We start from the raw sequence: 8,259 nt of genomic DNA on the forward strand, positions 1-8,259 counted from the left end.
CTCCGTATCATGTTCAGCCGCCAGCGCCCACGGGATCGGGTTGATTTCTTCGGCTCTTCCCTATACCGTAGGAGGAGCTGGAGGAAGGTATATCCCTCGCGCGAAAGAAGGACACGCCTTCCTTCGCGCCCGGCGACCGTCGTATAGTCCACCGCCCGCTTTGACATCTGTGCAGATGGGAAGACGGGCGCAAGGGGAGGCGTTGTCTTTTTTTTTTTTTTTTTCTTCCCCCGCGCGAAGAGACAACCACGTCGTGGCTCGAACACCCGAGAACGAGCGGTCCAGTCACCACCGAGCACCACCACCCCGCGGGGGCAGAGCCTGACAGCGCATCACATGCTCGCTCGCTCACGGTGGGGGCCAGCGGGTCAAACATTACCGGGGTCAATATAACTCCTGGTTTTCCCCTCTCCCCCGGTAAGAGTGGAGGGAGGTACTTGGCGCATGTTTAGAGTTGACAATAGGAGGATTAATTGTAGACTGATAAGATCCGTAGGAAATAAAATAATAGATTAGTAAGAAGAGGTGGGATGCAAGCTGTGTAAAAAATGTGGTAAGAGACAAGGGGACGTGACCATGCCGCCAATCAGAACGCCGTAGACCTCACTCCGCGGGAGAGAAAAAGCTTCCGCCTTGGGCGCTGCAGGGGGTGGGGTGGATTACCAATGATCTTTCATTCGACGATTACCAATGATACCGGCACCGTGCTAAGGAGACTATGGTAGTTCTTCCAGCTTAATTTTTGGATTTTCTTTTTCTGATTTCCACAATTATATTCATTCTATATTGGTTTAATTTAGCCGATTTTTTTTTTTTTAAAAAAAAATGGATTACAAATCTAGCAGTCGTCCTCCACCTATTCCTGCAATCATCAGCGAGAATAATTGGCCAACTATTCCTATCCTCCACCTTCTCTATGGGATGACAAGTGGACCGCCCACATCAATCCGATGCTTGTCTATGTCAAATCGCCTCCTGCACCATGCAGGACTTAGCATGCAGAATTCTTGCCCCGCGAGGGTGATGAATGCATGGTCAAAGAGACCAAAAATACTAGTAAAAACATACTGCACGGTACATCAAGAATTTGCCGTTGGCTGTTATCGACATCAACAACCAACCGGCCTCAATTAAGTGCCTCAAAGTAGCACAATATAAGCCGATCCGTGAAGCCTCTGGCAAAAGAATATGAAAAGACAACTGATGAAAATTCCCGCGGGGGAGAAAGCCTGGCAGGCGCAGCACGTCACATGCTCGCTCGCTCGCTCGCTCGCGGTGGGTGCCGCCAGCGGCGTTCAACGGCTGGTCTTTTCCCTCTCCCTCGATAACAGCGTCGGTGGTTGGAGCGATCGAAGGATTAACCGTAAACTACTGAGATCTGCAATAAACAAAGGTTGTCTATAACATGGTGCAAGAGACAAAAGGACGTGACCATGCCAACAATCAAAACAGCTGTAGACCCCACCACCAGGGATTGGAATCTCCATAATATTAGATTGTTTATGACTGACTGGTAGTTGCATATGAACCTTTAGCAAAGACTTCCCAACGAGGAAGACCGTTGAGAATTATTGCTAGATTATACTAAATTTTTTTCTAATTTTATTATCTTTAATTATTACATTTAGAATAAATATTTGTTATTCTATTTTTTTAAATAATTATTTTTATTTTTTAATAGTTGTTAGTTTTGAATTTAGATAGAAATCAAACAACTCACTCATATAATGCTTTATTTAAAAGAACCTTAGGCATCTTCTTTGGTGTGGTATAAAAAAAGAAAAAAAAAAAAAGAAAGAGGAGGAGAGTAAGAGATAACCTCTTTAATGAGATGTGAGAAAAGGCCTTCTTATGTGACTTAATTTTTAATAAAATATTTTTTATCTCCTATTCTTTTCTTCTAGCATCTTTTTTTCTATTATTTCTTTCTTTGGTGTTTATTTTGGATCTTGGGCCGGCATATTTGATCTACTCCAAATAGTGCATCATTTTATATGGTATCAGAGCTATAAGCTTGGAGATCAATTGTTCGTGTGTTCATACCTTGGCATAGTTGAAAAGCTTCCAGTATTTTATTGTACGATGGTGATAGTGTGTGGACTCTGATTTGATGATTCAAGAAATGAATCAATATGGCTCAAGATATCACCATCTCTAGCATTGGTATCAAAATTGAATAACACCAATTATGTGTATTGGAAGGCCTGCATCAAATATTATTTGATTAGGCAAGATTTATAGGAGATTGTGAATGGGATAAATATCGCGAAGCCACCAGAAACTCATGACAATGTAAAAGCAAGAAAAAAGTGGAAGAACAAAGCTAGATATGTTATATATATTCTTATAACCAATATGAGTGAAGAAAATCACCAATATATTCAAGATATAAAATAGCATAGAATATTTTTACTGTTCCCCACTGAAAGTCTACCGAGGCTCGGCCTTAATTTTTAAAGAACGAGACTAATGCTCTCAAACCTTACAATCTTTCAATATTTTCTTACAGGAAAGAAATTATTTAATAAGCTTGATATGCTCGATCTAAATTCTTGTTATGATGAAAATAAACAATATAGTCTGTTAATTCGTGGTTTGAATAAAGAGTATAGTGGTTATATGCTTGCTATTTCTGGACGGGCTAAAGAACCTATATTAGTAGAGTTCTAAAATATCTTTGTTAATCAAGAAGCACTTAATACTCAAATGCATGATTTCACTATATTTTCTCAAAATGAATAAGTCTTATTTTTGGTAGTAAAAATAAACATAAGAAGTGGAACAATGCATTTAAAAATTTAGAAAAAAAGGCCGGTTGGAGAATATGAGGAAGACAAAAATCCTAATAAAAAATTATAAATTCAAGAGATATTATCGTAGGTGTCAAAAATTTGGCTACAAAATTCAAGATGGCATAGTAAAGCTCAAATAATCTAATGTTGCATCTTCTACTTCAGACATAGGGAAGAGAAGAAAACTCGTAGTTGGGCTCTTATTACTACTATTGTTGATTCCTGTTGATTCCAGTTGTTTTGATAGACAGCATGCATATGTTTTATTTCTTCTCATGTCCAGATATTAATTTTATTCATGATTGGATTGTTGATTCTGAATGTTCTAATCATCTAATTGATCATAGAGAGATATTTGATTTTTTATATGATTATCTGATGCTATTGCAATTGTCAGTAATTTATTTTATCCTATCAAAAATATTGGTGATTTTTCTCTCATCTCATCAACAGTTCTTCTGTTTATGTGAATAATGTTTATCATGTGTCGGGCATGAAGAAAAATTTGATTTCCATTTCATGAATCATGGACAAAAAAGCTTATTAATCAAGGTAGGAAAGTGAACAACCTTTGTATTATGTCTATAGGTAATTTTTATATGGATCGGACTCTTAAGCATAGTATTGCTCATTTATGGCATGCTAGATTGGCTCATGTGAATCATGACGGACTTCAAGATATGCAAAGCAAGGATTAGTTAGTGGGCTTTCCAAGATAAAGGATATACACGCAAAGCAAGTATTTTATAAGGATATATATGTAAATATTAATTTTGGAAAGATATTCATACAAATTTCAATATCTAAAAAATATGTACGCAAAAAGCTTTGTATTACCTTCACTCGATAATTTGGTATAAACAAAAAGAATTGCATACATATCCTCCTAAATATTAAAATTTGCATAAATTCTCTTCTAAAATTAATATTTATTTGTATATCCTTATAAAATACTTGTTTTGTGTGTATATCCTTTATTTTTTTTTGCAAAGGTGCCCACATCATCTAACATCGTTAAGAAATTAGTGATTTAAAATTAGACTTAATAGGTAGATATGCAATAAGAAACATTGATAGGGATATATATATGCAAATAACACTTTACAAGGGTATTATTCATATAATTACACATATTTAGGAGGCTTTATATGCAAAAAAAATCTAATTTTATTTTTTCGATTTCAACCTATTTTAATACTCGGATTTGTCCAGTGCTTATTCCTCAATATTTTTTAAAAAATATTACTTAAGAAAAGATTGATTCGACAATTAGATAACAAAAAGAGTTATGAAAGTTCTTTCACTAATTATGGGATTATTCTATTTTATTCTTCTTCATTTATAACAACCACTATATCTTATTTTATCGAAATATAGCTTATAATATTTATTGCTATAAATGCATATATGAGGGCATGTATTAAAATATAGAAAAGAATTAGAATCTCTTAAAAACATACGATAGTTTACAATGATCAAGCTTTCTTGCCACTACTATAGTCATGGGTGGAAGAACAATATCAGTCATCCCTAAGCAAAATTATTGAGAGACTTCGAATCCTTCAGACTTATTAACAACCTCCGCAGCCATATGGTAGAAAGCCACACCTTATGTTGTGTACCTTAAGCTACTTTTTTTGGAGCTTCAATTTTTTAGAAGAAAAAAAGATCTAGCATATGGGGCCCATCTTGTCACATTAATTTTAAATCAGCTACTAGCTTGCACATGAAAAATTTTTTGACTCTAAAAAATAAACATTGCAAATCTCATATACTAAAAGATAAATATTGCAAATATCTCACAATAATTTTTTTTAAATAATTCAGAAAGCTAAAACATGACCTAGCCATCTTTATGTAAAAAAGGATACAATGACGAACTATCTATGATGGAGAAAAAAGTCGAGGGAATGGTTTTGATTTTAGACAGAGAAGTAAAAGAGAGGGTCGAGAGAGATCCAAAAATTTTTCAAAGGCGGTAGTTTAGTTTCTAGTGAGACCTGTTAACTTATTACCAACTTGAAAAATAAAAAGATACTTTCATAATTTTAATTATTTTTTAATTTAAATAAATATGATTTTGGCTAATTACGCTAGCTGAATCGCTATGTCAAAAGTATTCATAAAAAAATAGTATTTTGTGAGGGCATGCACATAAATATTAATTTGGAGGGCATTAATGCAAATTTTAATATTTTAAAGAGTATTTATGCAAAAATCCAAGAATTTTTTTGCATGTATATCCTCCTAAATATATGAAATTGCATGAATATCCTCCAAAATTGCTATTTGCATATATACCCTTATTAACGTTTCTTTTTGCATGTTTATCCATTAAAGATATTTTTATCATTTCAATTTTAAACTATTAACTTTTTAACGGTGTTATACAGCATGGGTACATATACAAAGAAAAAAAAGGTATATATATAAAACAAGTGATTGATGAGAGTATACATGCAAATATCAATTTTGGAAGGATATTCATGCAAATTTCAATATTGAGGAGGGTGTGTATGCAAAAAATCTAAAACAAATACCACCCCCTAATAGTGTTTGTTTTACCTTCTCTTTCAGTAAAACAAATATGGAATTCGTCATTTATTTTACCATCTTTCTCATCTTTTTTTTGTACCAAACATGACAATCTGACATGGAATTTATATTCTCACGCCATATTACCCCGAACCAAACAAACCCTTAAAAGCTACTATCTCAATCAAAAGTCAAAATAGAATTTGAACTCAAAATGGATACTTTGATTTGCACAAGCTACTATCCTCCCCATTGGGCCAAAAAGCCGAATCTTGGTAAAGCTTTCATTATCATCATTATCTACCTAAAGAACAAAATAAATCTGTCATAACTATCTACTCAGAATAAGACATTCCTTGTCTCCCGCATGGCAGGGGCTAGTTTTCTTGTTTAAGGCTGACCAAAATGATTCCTTGGAGGCAATGACAATAACAAGCTTGGGAAAATAAGGCAGCAGAATCGGAACTGAATATATAACTTTGTAAAGAGATATTATATAATTTAGTCTAACAATAGATATCTTCATATCTACAGGCCTATTTGGTATATTTGTTGTTTTTGGTATTTCGATTATCTATTAATTAGTGAAATACCAATAAGACATAGAGATTGATTGGTTTTGAACAAAACTAATGCTGTTTCTGGCTTTTATTTGCAATCTTTTCTAAAAGCAATAAATCTTTGCTACCAGACGCTCTAAAGATTTAAAAATAATTTTAAACAACTAAAGTTTTTGAAAACAAAATCCAACAACAAAAGCCATACCAGATGGCTTTTAACCATTAGCACATACTCAATACCCAGCCATCTAAAGGTACAAAGGATATTCGCAGAATAATTTCGGATTAAACCTGCATGACCCATTACAAGTAACAGCAGAATTCAGTGAAATTTGGTTCTCAGGAGTTTTATGGTCCCATATAGATATTCAAAGAATAAGCCAACATTTAAAGAAAGAGGGAAAAGAAAAGAAAAACAATCAAGATCATTCCATGAAAAAAAAGGTAAACTTTCTTCAAAGATACAAAATTTATTTGCATAAAAAATGCAATTTTAAAAAGTAATCCGGCCCAAGGTTTTTTTCCTTAAAAAAGTATGATCGCCCCAAGGAAAATCGTTTCTCTATTGGAAAATATATTCATAAGAAATCAGAAGATAAATGAGCTACGTTGTAGATGGGATTGGAAATACTTGAATAAAAATACCAGAAAAGAATAGCCCCGTATTTAGCAAAATTTAGTCTTCAAACACCAGATTCACAACTGGATCGAGATGTTTCGGAGATAAACCCATGCTTCTGTGTTCAGCACCTAGATCGAGATGGCAGGGTTTCCACCCAGAAATTCGAATAACAATACATTATTTGAGGAAAGAGGGGAAAAAGGAAATCAAGAAGAGGGTTCCAAGCAGCTACAAGATCGTGAGAACTTTCTTCCGACGATGGAAGAATTTAAAGATTCATCCCACCGTTGTAGGAAAATACGATAACTAAATCCGACGAAAAAATTGTATCTCTATTGGAAATTAAACTCGTGAACGAATTGAATCAAGAAGAGAATGAGCTGAGAATGGGGATGGATCGGAGAAGTACCTGAATGAACATGTCGGAAGGAACCCTTAGAGAAGCCCCTGAAACGATTCAATCTGTGAGAGATCGATCCCAAGAGGAGAACCCGAATTCTTCTGGTGAGAATAAGAAAGATTCAATCTGCGAGCCATCGATCCGAGGAGGAGAGACCCTAATTCTTCCAGTGAGAAGAAGAAGGTACGAGTTGGGCTCGCAGGCGAAACCGCGAAAGAGAGGGGCACGTCGTCGCCCGCCAAAAACCAACCATCCACCGCCGGTCTTCGACTGGGCCTCCGCCTCCAAATATGCAAAGTGGGCCTCCGCACCGACAGTGGCATTTTAGTAAATAATATTTAAAAGTATTTTCCAGATAATTCTAAATTAATTGACAGTTGCAACCGTTATAACAGCCCTGGTGAGAGAAGTGGTATCGGAGCCAGATCTAGTATGAATCACAGCCCTGATACAAGGATCCAGTGGAACTTGCATATCGATGAGAGTTTAGTAGGACCGAGCCAACTCACGATGAAAATATTACAAGATTAGGTGAGGAAAATTGTCATAGTCCCGCGTCAATTGAGCAAAAGGTGACATATGAATTTGTAAGTTCCGATCTGCCATCCATTTCAATAACTTTTGACGTTTCGATGGAAAATAGGGTTAAAGAAACTAATGAAGTTTATATGAAACAGGTGTGGGAACATTTCGAAAGATGCAACCTTCTGTCAAGAAATATGTCATGTAAGCCTACAAGATTGCCTCAATGAGAACTGCAGAAGGCACTCCCTGGACTCTGCAGGCTTGCAGCAGGCAAACATTTCATTATCGTTCTTGTTTTAAAGTATTGCAAACATTTGCAATAATTGCAGTGCTCCAAACCCTTCCTGCATCAAATGCATGCACAAAAGTTAACTTGCAAAGATCAAGCTATCAGTCACTTCTAGAGTAGCAAGAAGCTTTGTTGACATCTTGTATTAGGGTTGGCTTACATTTGGCACTTGACACTGTGAGCTATGCTCTTTCACTTTCTTCTTTGTTGAAATCGCAACGCATGTATTGAGAGCAATTTATGGGGCAAAAAGAAGAGAGAGGAAAATCCATAACATGGTTTGGTGATGAAGTAAAATTCCCACTACTCACTAGCAGTGTTGTACCACACAGCTAATTATGGATGGCATTTTTCCTTAGTAGTTCTCCAGATCATAAATTCAATTCTGAAAGTCCTGGATAAACTCCTTGATGAGTACAAATTTGCCCTTGAAAGAGCTATTTCAATTAGAAAAAAATGCTGCGGAAAAATGAAGTTTAAAGTAGTTGTTTGCTTAGAAACAAATGCAACAACACTACCTTTCGAGCAACTCCTTT

At 35.5% G+C, this 8,259-nt stretch overlaps 1 long non-coding RNA gene across 1 annotated transcript; it reads right to left on the reverse strand.

Moving 5' to 3' along the window:
• Positions 1-1,023: 1,023 nt before the first annotated feature.
• Positions 1,024-7,774, reverse strand: LOC108511311. Its single transcript, XR_001879443.3, has 3 exons — positions 6,919-7,774; positions 2,044-2,204; positions 1,024-1,378 (listed from the first exon to the last, which is right to left on the reverse strand). It is a non-coding gene; the product is annotated as an uncharacterized LOC108511311 (long non-coding RNA).
• Between the last annotated feature and the right edge of the window lie 485 nt (positions 7,775-8,259).

Source organism: Phoenix dactylifera, chromosome 18 (assembly GCF_009389715.1).
Source record: "Phoenix dactylifera cultivar Barhee BC4 chromosome 18, palm_55x_up_171113_PBpolish2nd_filt_p, whole genome shotgun sequence".
NCBI lineage: Eukaryota > Viridiplantae > Streptophyta > Magnoliopsida > Arecales > Arecaceae > Phoenix > Phoenix dactylifera.